We start from the raw sequence: 15,099 nt of genomic DNA, 5'->3' as shown, positions 1-15,099 counted from the left end.
CGTAACTGGCATGACACACGACACAGTTCTTAGTTTGTAAATCATAAGGTGCCGGAATGCAAAGTACATATGACAGCTCAGGGATGCCGAGACGGGCACAGGTCCAGGAATATACGCAGAAAATGGTGCTGAAAATAACACGCAAATGCCCACTTCCCATGCTGTGGGATTTATAAGCCTCAATTTCAGATAATATCCATGGTATAAATGTTATGACAACAATTTACAATTATTTAGCCTATACTCTTTTAAAAATTGCCCACATAACCACAGGTGGGACTTACAGTACACAGTCAACAATTAGTTTTTTTGACAGGTCTAACTTGTAAAACATTTTTAAAAAATCAGAGATTACAATAAATAACACAAACCCATTCTTTTGCCAATGCCCCCCCCCCCCCATCTTCTCTGGCCCCAAAGTTCCCACCGCCTTACAAATTGTGCAGCCAAAACCCGAATTTCCCATAAGGGTACTGGCCTGTTGCTCCGGCTGTTGGTGGTCCACCTGGCTGACTGCTGGCGCTGTTGCCGGCCCCCACTCCAGGTGGCCCTGAACCTGACCAGTTGCTGCCACGGTAGCAGCCTCCTGCCCCGGCTTGTGTGGCTGTCCGTGAACCTGGCTAGCTGCTGCGGCACTAGCCTCCTGCTGCACCCGGTCCTGCCCGTTATCATGATCGCTGCGGCTGCCCTCATCGCCAATTGTTGGTTTTCTGACTCATTTTGAACCATCTTCCTTCTTTTTGAAAAAAGACAGTAAAATGCAACTGTCTTTTTTGGCATATTGAAATACCGTTTGATCCTGGCTGCTTGCTCACCAGATGCCACAAATTTCCAAAGTTTTTTTTTTTTATGTCGGGGTCAAGATTTGTTGGTCCAGCTTTTCAGTGCATCAACAAATCTCCGACTCTTTCAAATGACGTTAAATTTTTATAAACAACATACAATTCTTGGATTTGTTCTGTAAATGAATTTATGCATATTATTATTTTATTTTATACATTTTTAAAAACGTTTTCATATAATTATTATTATTCTCTCTACACGAGAGGTGCCGGATCTGCCCAAATACTGTAAGTCACGGAATACAGGGAGGCCAGAGTCAAGAGGTGCCGGATTTCGTTCCTGCAGGATCCGGCACAAATGAACCCCTGACACTACAGTTACAAAAGTATAAATTACTAATATGTAGGTGACATTGATCGTTTGGTCTGCTTCAGTGGCTAAAATACTTATCATTTTACTCATGTTTTGTCCAAAATCAAAGCCAGAAAAGAAATGCATTAATATACTCCATTATAAAAAAATATGCACTCTAGGCACGTTTTTGTCTTTCATTCGTTGTCTATTGTAACCTACAATATGGAAAATATGAAGCTAAAGTCAATATTGTGTTTGACCAAACCTGACAAGTTGTAAGAAATCAAAGGGTTTTCAGGTTAGATTTAAAGAAGTGACATAATTTCCATTTCAGAACTGTGTTGAGAGTAAAAGATGTGTTGAGTGATGTGATGCCATTAGCTTGCACTTACTTGCATACACACTGCATAGATACTCTTTAAACTCATTACCTTTAGGTTATTGCCGCCTGTCTTCTGTCATTGAGCTGTGAAAGTGCAGTATCAGCCTTTCACACCAAACAAAGACAAGTCATCCAACACCCCTGTCCCTCGCTTGCTTGTTCACATTGTTTTCTATTGTGTGCTGGACACATGGTACCTCACTGCTGTAAGGTGAGGGGGGTGTTTGATGATGGGAAGGGGATATAGCTACTAAATGCAAGGTCATCTCCTTTAGAGACTTATTCTGAGCAGACGGGAACCAAGGCAATGATGCCTGTCTAGTAATGAGAGAAAAAGCACTGAACAAAGTGATTTTGCAAAAAAAAAAAAAAAAAAATCAGTTTTGCCTCAGGTAAGTAAAGCAATAGCGTGTGACATCACAATTTTCATCAACCCAAGCTTTATGTGTCCTTCTAATTAACCGTATATTGATCAGAGTTGCAGAAGCTGTGTTGCATACTGAATTACCAAACACTTGCCATTGACCAAAACTTAAGTTACTTCTTTTTTTTTTTCCCCCTAAAATATCAACTAAGTAGGTCCGTTAGCTAGGAAATAATTGGATTAGAGCTTGATACCTGTGTGTGATTGTGTATCCTTATGGGACTTGGAGGGAGGTCATGTCTGTAGCTTGTGCTATTTGAATTCAAATTTTTAACAGGCAATTTGGAATCAGCATTCGGCGTGTTAATTAACATTCAACAAATAGGCCAAAACCTGTTTGCCAAGATATAATAGGCAAGTCTAGAACAGTGTTTTTCAACCTTTTCTGAGTCACGGCACGTTTTTACATTGGAAACAATCTCGCGGCACACCACAAACCAAAAATGGTCGATAATTATTTTTTGAACAGAATATTTAGTTATAAAATAATTTGTCAGTATTTATACTTACTCAGTGTGAACTTGAGCCTGTTTAGATGAACACAAAGCCGATATCCGGGCAGGACAGTTCTCAGTCTCTGTTTTTGGTTTTTATAGCAGTTAGGCTTGAAAAGCTCAGAATAATCAGACAGGGGGACTTTAGCAATGTCTTTAACCACATCAGGGCTGAGCATCTCGCTGACAATGGCTTTGCAGACAGGTAGTATTATTCTCCCTGCCACAGTGGGCCTTTTCGGATTCAGCAACAAGCTAACTAGCTTTGATGGCTCACTTACCTTTGTAGTTTTTCTCAAAAAAAGTTGTTTCTGCCTGCTTCTCTGTGTTTTCACGAAGGCAAACAAAATAGTCCATAGTTGAAGCGATGGGTGGTTCGTTTGGATATGACGTTTAAGCTTGTTTGGCACCATGTCGCCATTGCGTAGCTGCTCTTGCCGCGCTCAAGAACTGCTCAGATTTCTAGCCAACAGCCACCTTGCTGTCCTCGGCAATGTGTTGGAATTAGGCATGTGCCGGTATGAGATTTTCACGGTACGATAACCGTGAGCAAAAATACCGCGGTTTCACGGTATCATGGTATTGCAATTATAGCTCCAAAATGTTGAGATGTATGGTTAAAAAAAAAAAAAAAAAAATCCATTGAACATGATTTTTTCAAAACATATTTGCAAATTGGAACATGAATATAATGTGAAAATAAATAAATTAACAAAAAATAACAAATATTATATAAAATTAAAATAAATATATTTATTTTAATTTTATATAATATTTGTATAGTCTAGGTTCTATAGAACCTAGACTATACCCACAGCCACAGCTCAAGTTGCTCAATATTAGAGTAAGAACAAAATAATTGCTATAAAAAGTAAAAACACTTCTAAATAAAATTAAAAATATATACTGTATGACTTTTTTTTGAGGGGGGAAGCTCAAGTGAAGTTTCGCCATTTTCAGCCACTGTGTCAACTCTAGTCTACATGATGATGATGAAGCCTTTGTGTTAAAAAGAACAAAGAATTCATAAGTTAATAAGTTAGTTAAAAATGTATAAGTTAGTTTTATAAATTAGTTAAAATGTAAATATTGTTGAGGAAAGGTTTCATCTTAAAAAAAAAAAAAAAAAAAAGTGAGGAGTGAGACCTCCTCTCGCAATTAGCGATCTTTGACGCGATTCTTTTTCTTTCCCCCCTGCATTCAAGCTTTTCTCTCACTCAGCGGCTGTGAGACATAAAAGAAGCTGCTCTCCCAGTTTAGCCCAGGCTAACATTCGTCTTTGTAAGTTTTAGTTAGTTTGTATATTGAATTTGAAAGGAAAATGTGTGTTTTGTTTTTGGCGAACTTTTTAATGGAGCTACTGCTATCCTGTTGAACCTAATCACACGTGGAAAAATACAATTGTACAGCGTTTTAAATGTATTTATTTGTATATTTCACCACGATTTGAGAGCTCAATAAAATGAAGAAAAGTATGCCTTGTGTTTGGAGGATTTGTTTTTGGGTTTGCTGGCTGTTTAGTGACACTCACGGCAACAAACGAGAAGGTGTGAGCGGTGCCGCACCAAGCCACTTCGGCTGCATTTTGACACATGAAAAATAGCGAATACTGTACTAAGGTATGACGGAAAATTTTTGTGGTTTTGAAACCGCGACGTTTTCACACCACGGTAAACCGTGAAACCGGTAACCGGCACATGTCTAGTTGGAATAAAACACGTGTAGGATTGACGGTCGTCACATATGGATAAAATATAAAGGACACTTTCGTGTATCTCGACACTAGAGGAGTCTAATCAAATGATGTACAGTAGACGTGCTGGGGTCCACGGTGTTGCGGACAGCAAGGTGGCTGATGGCTAGAAATCCAAGCAGTTCTTGAAGGCGACACGAGAAATACCTCGCTCATCTGCACACGACCAATAACTTTCTGCCTACTCCTTCTTTCCTACTGCAACTATGCCTGACAACGTAGAAAAAAATGTGATATTGGATAATTCTTCGCAGCACACCTGACGATCTCTCATGGCACACTAGTGTGTTGCGGCACACCAGATGAAAAACACTGGTCTAGAATATGAAAATCGACTCAGCATGGAACTCTACATACTGGCCAAGCTTCTATTTAGTATGCTGTAATGGCAACCTATGTCCTCTGACTTTGGGACACCCCGGAGTCCTGAGTGAAATGGAGGCCAAATATACATCATACAATCATTTACATTCGCATCCATTTTCAATTGACAAAAAAAAAAAAAAACGTATTCTGAGGGCTTGTAAGAAGAATCCACAGTACCTGGAGAAAACTGATGCCCAGCATGATTATATATTGCCTCTTGTTACAGCCAATCATCAACAGGATCTTTTGAGGTCACCTTTGAAATTCAGGCAAACATTTTTCACTTGCCAATATGAATGATACATGATGTACTTGAGATCTTCCCATTATCATTGAAGCAACCCAATACCATTTAAGTGGGAGCATAAATGAAAGTGGGCCAAAGTAGTAGCAAGGTGGAAGAAGACTTGCACATGTGGTCCTGGATGTCAATTTGGAGAAATATGAAGGAACTGCAAGCAAATTTGGAGCCAATTTATCATTTACCCTTGATGCACTCTATTTTTTTCTCAGTCATTTTCCTAACTGAAGCAAGTTTAGACAAATTGCTATTTGGAAAAAGTTACAAAATAAATATACAACTAAATCGCAAGAGTCTTTACCTGGTTTACTTTGCATGATTACATAATATTCTTCATGTCCAGCCAGTCTATGCTTCTCTTCTCATTTACACAGTGCAGACCTGCACCATCACAATGTTCAAGTAATTAATGATTGTAAGTGATCAAGCAACGGCTTTGTTCTGGTGTGCGTTCAGAAGTAACCATGTGCATGTTTGCACTTTGTGAGAGGCACATACTACTTTAGACTGGTGAATAACTTGGCATCTGTGCAGCTCTCATACCAGTCCCTGACAAAAGTCTTGCTGCTTATCCATTTTGTAGAAACAATTGCTAATAACCTGACTTTAAATTATTCAATTGGCAGCATAAATAGTCTGAAATATCAACAAATCTTAGCTGCCTCTAACATTCCTAACCATAAAAAGGGACAAATTCTGTAAGAGGATGGTGCTCCATCGCATACTTCAATCTCTACCTCAAAGTTCCTCAAGGCAAAAAAGCTCAAGATCCTCCAAGACTGGCCAGCCCAGTCACCAGACATGAACATCATTGAGCATGTCCGGGGTAGGATGAAAGAGGAAGCATGGAAGACAAAACCCAAGAATGTTGATGAACTTTGGGAGGCATGCAAGACTGCTTTCTTTGATGTTCCTGATGACTTCGTCAATATATTGTATGAATCCTTCCCGAACCGCATGGATGCAGTCCTTCAAGCCCATGGAAGTCATACAAAATATTAAATTTGGATCTCACAGCACCACTACTTAAATTCGCTTATGTTATGTAACATATTTTTGTATTTCAAGTACATTTTTTGTTCAATTTTCACACTACTTTCTGTAGGTGACAAAACTTTTGTCTTGCCAAAATTTGACCTATATGTCTTCACTACATGATAAATCTTTTTTCAGTGAAACAAATATATTTTTGTACATTCAACATCATTTGGGAGGGTCTTAGCTTTCATATGAGCCATTTCTGAAACCAATTGAATGATTAAAAGTCAGGTTATTAGCAATTGTTTCTACCAAATGGATAAGCGGCAAGACTTTTGTCAGGGACTGTAGATGCTGTGGACAAAGACATCAGCCACATTGTACTTTGTGAATTTTGAACATTTAAAGTTTTAAATGGGAGCTGTTGAACCGATTCGGTGAGAATGTTAAAATTATGTAATTCGCCAAACATAACTGAAGGATCTGGTTTAGAGAGAGACCATAGAGGGACCAACCTTAATGATATCCTATTCATATTCGTGTCATGTTCAGCAAATAGCTCACAGGTTGTCCTGTATGAAGTCATTTTGTCCTCAGATTTCAAGATGCGGTATTATCTGACCAACGTGAAAAAGCCACTGGCTAATCGAACACAGGAAATGAGCAGTGTAGGTCACTAGTTTATGGAAAGTTTAGTTTATGTTCTCACCTCTGACTCAGTCGACACGCTGACTTGAACTGTCATTAGTCTAAAACTGCCTAGCAAAAATTGGACCTTTGTGGTTTTGTTCACCCACCACAGTGGTGATATCATAAAATCTATGGTGTGTTTGAGGCTTTGTTTCCAATTTTGACAATATTTCCAAGTGATATGGGTCATTATGTCTCAAAGAGCTGGTATTCTCCGTGTAATTAGAGGATCGTGTCTGTTATATGATCGAGAAGACTGTGACGTGAAATGCTTTGCAGCTGTAAAATGTCCATGACAAACACAAAACTGTGCACCCAGGACTAGCTTGTTGTAGTTCAAGTGAGCAAAAAGTACAACGCAAACTCTGAACTCAAACACAACAAGTTCAGAGATGCTATCATGTTTATTTATATTTCAAAACAATCTAATTACGATAAAATATTGGAAAGAATCCAGCTCAAAGTCGTACTATTGCTGTCATAATACCGTGTGTAGCTTTCAAAGCAAAACCAAATGTAAAACCCTCCCACAATCTTGAAGTTGCACAAAGCATTTCTCTAATGAATATAGGCGCTTGTATGACTTTAGAGGAATAACGTTCCCAAAACTTTTTACCTCTGAAGCTTACAACTTCAAAGGCATATTTGGAGTTACATCAACCAAATGTACTCGGCAGATCTGCCTCAAAGTCATGTAAAGTTGGCATATTTGTGCGGGTTTCCTCCATGTTCTTTGTTTTCTAAAAGTATTTTTGTTTGAGCAATTAGGGACTCCAAAATGTGAGAAGGTAGGAATGGTATTTGTGTACATGTGCACTGTGATTGAATGAATGGATGACCCATTCAGCTTTACAACAGAACCCATTGACTATTTTGAGTATGGGTTAGCAGCCATCAATGTTTTCCTTTCTGCTGACATATCAGATTCAAGTGTGCTCCACTTCCTACAATCATTATCTCGAGTTTATTTCACCACCTTTAAGTGGTTTTATTGCAGATTATAAATCAATTCTTTCCATTCCAATGAATAACAATTAAGTGCATAATATATAAGCGGACTGAAAATGGAGAATGCCGACATTAGATTTTAAAGTTTAACAGCAACATCTGCTTGTTTGTTTCTACATGCCATTCTCCCATGTTGACACACATCCTGTGTTTGATGGGAAAGCAAATAGGTCATGACCATCTTCTTTAAGAGAAGTTGGGGTCAAGTGAGTTGAGGTAAGATAGATAGTGTCTGACATTCGTGTTCTCAATCATAAAAACAAGAAGTCCTCATGAACATGGAGTAAATAGCAAAGGGATCTTGATTCAGGGAAATGAACTTGAGCATGCTTATCCCATTCCAGACTTTTCTCCATTGTTAAATGTAATGAAATCCAAAAGCATCTGTTCTGTTCTGTGAGGTTTCCACACCAAAAAAAAAAAAGAAAGTTGGATAGAGTGCGGACACAGCACCAAAGACACTGATTCAGATTTCACTCAGATTTTTTCCTTTTTAAATATGAGTATTCACAAGATAAACATCACCTGTTGTTCACACCTATTAGTGGAAAAGTTGTGGTTTGGAGTTTAACCACAATAACATTCGAGACGCACTGAAAATTTGGGGCTGAATTCAACTAAAAATGTGATTTTGAGTTCGGTCCAAAACGCCTTTACACCACAATATCGTACCGAAATTGTAAGTTGCTTTGATGTAAGCAAATATCTGGGCACTCTTGCTAAAAGAAGATATATCTGAAAGAGGTTGTATAGTGCAACTATTAGCACTTACCGTGGAACAGCACCTGTGACATTCACTTCCCACCTTCAGATCGTCTCTCCTTGCCCCCTTTAAACAGCTAAAAATGGGCCTACCAGGCTGTCTATCCAGCTTTGGAAACTGTCATTTCAGCGTGCAGGCAATCTCTCTTTTCTGACCGTGACTCAACTGCACCCACATTCGCATAACTACAGGGTGTATTCAAGAGACACTCTGAAGAAAACAATTTCAAAATGATTATTTAATTACCATCTGGAAAAACAGATAAAAGCGACGGAACTCCAAAATATAGTATGGATAGCGAAATCAATGCACAACAGGGTTGTCTGTGAACCAATAACGAATTATAATGAGCATTTTAAACGTGCTTTTTACTCTGTAGTGGGTCAAGTTAAAAACAAAATTTTGCTCTTTATTGTTATTTTTTTGTTTTGCATTGCACCCAAAAATACTTAAAATGCATTAAAAAAATAGTATGCTTTGGTCAGATGAGACCAAGACTGAGCTTTTTGGCAACAAACACTAAGTGGGTCTGGCGTGCCACAAAAGATGCGGATGCTGAAAAGCACCTCATACCCACTGTGAAGTAGGGGGGTGGGTCAGTGATGCTGTGGGGCTGTTTCGCTTCCAAAGGCCCTGGGAAACTTGTTAGGGTGCATGGCATCATGAATGCTTTGAAATACCAGGACATTTTAAATCAAAATCTGTTGCCTTCTGCCCGAAAGCTGAAGATGAGTCGTCACTGGGCCTTTCATCAAGACATTGACCCTAAACATATGGCCAAATCTACACAGAAATGGTTCACCAGACGCAAAATCAAGCTCCTCCCATGGCCATCTCAGTCCCCAGACCTTGTTTTGTTGGCAAAAGGGGGTTGTACAAAGGATTAACACCACGGGTGCTAATAATTGTGACACACATTATTTGATGTCAAATAATTTTTTCTTTATGTGGGATTTTTTTCCCCACTGAATGAATGCACTTGTATTGAAGGTTGGATTTTTCTCTTTTTTTCCATTAAGGTCCCGTATTATTTGAATTAAAAAATATATATTAGAAGCTAAAAAACATCTTTTTCAGGGGTGCCAATAATTATGGAGGGCACTGTATATCTATACACATACATGCAGTATATAGACACACAGACTGTATGGCTCTCATGAAATCATATTTTAAAATATGTTGGGTGTTTTGGCTCTCTCGTTCAAAAAGGTTCCCGACTGATGGTCTAGCCGGAAGTCACTCATTTTGCATATCCTGGGCTTCAAAAAGTTAAATAAATATATCGATCGCTTCTGCACACATATCCAAGCGGTCCATTTCATTTCGGAGCATAAAATACAGCGTGTAATATGAAATAAATATCCTTTCCGGTGTCACATGCGCTTTAAGAATTTTTTTTTTTTTTAAATAAAGAACAGAAAAAATATTCTGAATAATGTCTTCCATTTTTAAATTATATAATCTAAAAAAATATACAATATAATAATATTTTGAATAATTTCTGCCTCAGAGTCTTTTCACAGGTCACAATGTTTATTAAAATTACGAAAGCTAAAATGCTAAAAGGCTAAAAATGCTAAAAGGGTAAAAGTCACAGTCCTACAATAAGAGGAGGGCGCTGGTGTGCGCATCGGGTGGAGTCCAAGGTCCTTCATGACTCCCACTGCTGAGGGTTCTCGCCATCGTAGGCAGGCCTGGGACTGTAAAACAACAACCACCAGTGCGGGTTCCTGGATCTCAAATGCCCCTGACGATCAAAACTTTTCTCCCCCATGTGCCACGCTTGTCTTTCAGATACTCACAGCCGAGGCAGAGCCTGTTGCCCTGCCGCTGCGGTTGTTTCATATTGTGACACATCAGACAGAGCCTTCGCGTGGTCATTGCCCCCTCTCCTGTAGTCTTGGCCTGGCTTCCTTCTGGCTCTTTCCTCTCTCGCTCGTTCCTCTCTCCCGTGTCCACCTGTCCCTTTTGTTGACCAGGGTCATTACTTTGTCCCGCCCTTGTCGGCTTCCAATTGGCTTAGTCCTCAGTCTGTTGAGATTGGCCCGAATGCTAGAGCAGGGGTTCCCAACCTATTCCACTAAGGCACACTGTGGGTGCAGGATTTCATTCTTACCAAACAAGATGACAACACTTTTTCCCCAATCTGGTGTTTTACAAGTGCAATCAGTTGATTGCAGTCAGGTGTGGCTTGTTTTAGCAGAAGCCTCATTGGTTCAACTGTCTCTGCTGGATCGGCTGGAACAAAAACCAGGACCCACAGTGTGCCTTGAGGACTGGGTTGAAAACCCCTGTGCTAGAGGTGTCCTGCATAAGTGTTCTAAGTGGTGTCAATTAGGCTAGAAGTTTAAACACTACAAACAGTGAATACAAAAAGCAAACCACATCACACAAAACCAAAACAAAATAATATTCAAACACTTCCATGATGTGACACGTACATCCCAGAATTTCAATGGATATGAGCATACAACAGTCTACATTCTTGGTTAAAAGCAAAAACCAGGCAGTTATCATTCAATTTATGTAAATATTTAGAGTTACGCTAATTTTTTTCCATGCATTTTTTTCACAACATTTCAAAGTGCATGCATGAGGCTATTTCATAATAATAATTACCTTGAATCCTTGACCAAATAACTCTTAAGACACTCCTGCCTGCTTGTATGCAGTAAAACCTTCGTCCTCAACAGGAAGGCGTGGCGCAATGTTTGTGGGAGCTGTCTTGTCAACTGATGGTAAAGTCTATGGCTCAGGCAATGACCTACAATATATTGTACTACCTTATCAGATCTAAAATGATGAAATCCATGCAGACTTCATAAATCAAATATTAGAATCCAAAATCTCCACCACAAACCTTTAAATTTAATGAATATTATAGGACAAAATATATTTTCCGTTGGTGTATTCTTTTTTCTCTGCACATGTTTGAGTTATCGCATAGGCCTGACAAAGGCCTTGTAACACGTAAAAAAAAAAAATAGGTGTGCGTTTGGACGAGAATCAATTGGTTTGTTGGAAAAGACAGCTGAGCCCTGTGGAGAAGTTGACTGTGGGCAACTAAACGTATCCATGTGCTGCACACCGCTGAGTACACAAGGCCATCTGCCGCTTGGGCCGGGAAACAAAGGTAAAAGGGGCTGAGAGAGAGAGAAGACCCTCTTGTGGCGACTCCATGAAATCAATACATATTGATTGCACTGTTATCTCAAAAGCAGCTTGGCTGATGAGATGTCAGACACGTGCTCCTTTGCAGTCAGGGAAAAGCCAGGAATGGATGTCGGTGGGGTAAGCACTGTGATGTGAAAACCAAGGTAAAACATTTTAACTAATTTGGTGCCATTGACGGCAATAACTGTCCAATCCATTTTGACTGATAGTGCTGACAGTGAGCAGTCACTGTTAGCCCTACCAGTGTAGTTGAATTTCCACTCAGTAACCACTCAGACCTCTCAGTGAATAATTGCCGCCTTACCAACTCAAATGGATTGGACTTTTCTCGCCGTCAATGGCATTGAAACATGATTATCTATAGCGTTCTCAGCAACCACAACCACCAAGAAGTCTCCCTCTTTTCATTTCACTGCAGACAATTAATCAGTGGCTTACACTCATTCACTGCAATTGCTGAGCTGTGCAGAAACCAACTAGATAGAGGGTGACTAAACCCTTAAAAGTGACAGCTTTGTTGGTGGGGTGTATGCATTGATAGATGGATGCATAAACGAAGGGAAGGATGCTTATACAGTATAGCGCAAACATCTTATGCCACCATTAGATTTGTTGTGTTAGCATTGCTACAGTATAACAGCCTCATACAATGGAAATGTCACTCAAAAGAGCTCCTCCAAAACCAAACCGTGAACAAAAATGAGAGTAAAAAATTGTGGCCACACTTTTATTCTTGTCAATAGCTGGACCAATTCTTAATACACAAAAAGAAGAACAATGCAGTAAGCTGTATATGAAGCTGGATAAAGTATCATAATTTTTCTGATACAATTTGTCTTTAGACTTTCAGCAAAGCTTCTTATCCGCCACAGGGTCACCAACCGAATTTTGAGTCATATAGACCCTACCCACCTACGTCACAAAACCACGCGCTCGCTGTATGGTTCCGCCCACTTGTCCGTCATTTTGACTCTGTATTAGCATTGTTTTCAATTGATGGCGGAATTTAAAATGCATTTCATGGAAGACCCGGTGCTTTCTGATGCCGCAAACTCACTGGATCTGTTGCATAAAAGGCGTTATGATGAAAAGCTTCGTTCTATACAGTCGCCAGATCCATATTTGATGCCCAAATCGATGTTTTTCGACCCACTGTCTTCGCCCTGTCTGCCTGACATCTGCTACGCAGATATTTACAATTATCTTGTCCACACTAAATCAGCCTATTCTCACGAAAATATGAAAAACTTCAAGAGCTTGGAGGCTTATAAATACTTCTTTGCTGGTTGGGTGAAACAGGTCCTCGTCCACGAAAATTCGGCAGGAATCTATCTTGTGCTTGGAAAGGTGAGTTACGAAATTTTCAATTCAAAATCTTTTGTTATTGCTAACATCCACTGTCAAGTCTAATGTATTTCATGTCGTTTGTCAATGGAGTTAAGGCTTTTAATGTTTATATGGTTTAGCGATAGCACTCTCACTACATACATACGTGTATGTTGTCGGCGATTAGCCTAGCAATGATCTTAATTGTGGTTATTTGTCAGCCCCGTAGACGAGGCCAGTTTCTTTCACTTGGTACCGGCTAAATATTATTCAAAAAATAACGATGGTGGAAGAAAGGGAAGTCACAAACATCTTGAATTTGAAACTATGTCGTACTACGTCGTATGTTGTCGGCGATTAGCCTCGCAATGATGTTAATTGTGGTTATTTGTCAGCCCCGTAGACGAGGCCAGTTTCTTTCACTTGGTACCAGCTAAATATTATTCAAAAAATAACGATGGTGGAAGAAAGGGAAGTCACAAACATCTTGAATTTGAAACTATGTCGTACTACGTCGTATGTTGTCGGCGATTAGCCTCGCAATGATCTTAATTGTGGTTATTTGTCAGCCCAAAACCCTCTAAGTATATCTTAAATGCATCTTACCGGATATAAAATGACTACTACATAGTCTGTGGTGATTTTTTGGTGCCCAGTTTTCACGTCGAATTGCAGCCGTCCATTTCGCTCTCTTTGGATCCCTCGGAATACGGTAAAACTTCAAGTCTCTCCTTCCATCTTCTCTGTTAGTGCAACCAACAGCCACACACGCCTTCACCATTTTGATTATTAATGTTAAGGAGCAGAAAAACACGCCATAAATAGGAGAAATGTACGTAGCCGTAACAGGTTAACACTATGTTTTGACGGACAAGTGGGCGGTACCATTCAGGAGAGCGGAGTTGTGACGTCACGTGGGTAGGGTCTATAGGCCAAAATATCCCAAATGTGTGAACACAGTAGTATGTGCAAACTAGGTCTTAATTGTAATTATATGAATAACTATTTTGTATACTGTATATGTTTTATAAAATTATGAATCATAGTAAGTTAATTAAAAAAAATAAATGTAAAAAAATTCAAACACACTCTATAGTTGATATAATCAAATAATAATAACGATTTACATTTTTTAAAATTCAATTTTTTTTTATTTTAATAAAACATTAAAAATGAATAAAATAATTTTTAAAAAAGAGCATAACTGCAGTTAAAAAAAAGATATTTGAGAATATTTATTATTAACTTATTGCCTGCTCTAGCTGTCGCAATAAAAGAATCAATCAAATATCCTAAGAGACGTTATACCTGCCATTGACAAAAATAGGTGTCCAATTCATTTAACCCAGGAAGAGTGGCTATGAATACTTTTCTTTCAGCTGTCATTCGGTGTAGCCCTTCCAGTCGAAATGGATTCGCCATCTAGAGCTGTCAATGGTAGCCAATGAGTTCACTGAGTGCCCTATAAAGGGTTAAATGACAACTTCTTAGTTTATAGGGGTGCGCCCAGTAATTTCATGATGATACGCTACGATATTGATTGTTTACATTAAGCAAATCAACTTTACATACAGCGCCTTTCACATACCGATTTCATGTTTGTAGATATTACAATGTCTGGCTCGAATTTAAGAATGAACTCTTAAAACTCTGGGTTAAATTTCAACTGAAGCAATAAAAAGGACAAGACAATTTGGACATTTATGACATTTTTTTTTACCAATACACTTCAGACATTTGAATGAAAGTTATTCTTTTTTAAAAAGAAACAAAACATCCTCACGAGGACGATGTTGATTGATGTTTTGCGTTTCCATAGATTCGATTCCATTGTTGCTTAAAGTGCCTGTGACAGCATAAAGCATGTTTATTTCATGTTTCACGTGGTATTTTATGCTCCGGAATGAAATGGACCATTTGGATGTGTGTGGAAGCGATCGTTTTATTCATTCAATTTTTTTAATCCCGCTCCATGAAAATGACTTCCGGTTACAGTCTCGGGTTGAGGACGAATGAGAACGTGACGTCATCCGGGTCAGCATCTCACAATACAGCATTGCCTTATAGCATGCAGATGGACTGCGTATTCAGCTGATATTGCAGATTTTTCGTTTATTTTTCACATCACACCCGCCAAATGTGCTGCAGATTTTTGTTGCTGCACCAGGAAGAGGCGTGTGAGCCTTTTTGGTTAGTCGAATTTTTCTTTTATCCCAGACAATAGTAGGTGATTTAATTACCTGAAATGTTTCAGCGAACACTTCCGCCTTCGTCCTACGAGCCTTTTTGGTTTTCTAAAAAAA

The sequence above is a fragment of the Corythoichthys intestinalis genome, chromosome 5 (genome assembly GCF_030265065.1).
Source record: "Corythoichthys intestinalis isolate RoL2023-P3 chromosome 5, ASM3026506v1, whole genome shotgun sequence".
Taxonomy (NCBI): Eukaryota; Metazoa; Chordata; class Actinopteri; order Syngnathiformes; family Syngnathidae; genus Corythoichthys; species Corythoichthys intestinalis.
Note: the sequence above shows the minus strand (reverse complement) of the source record.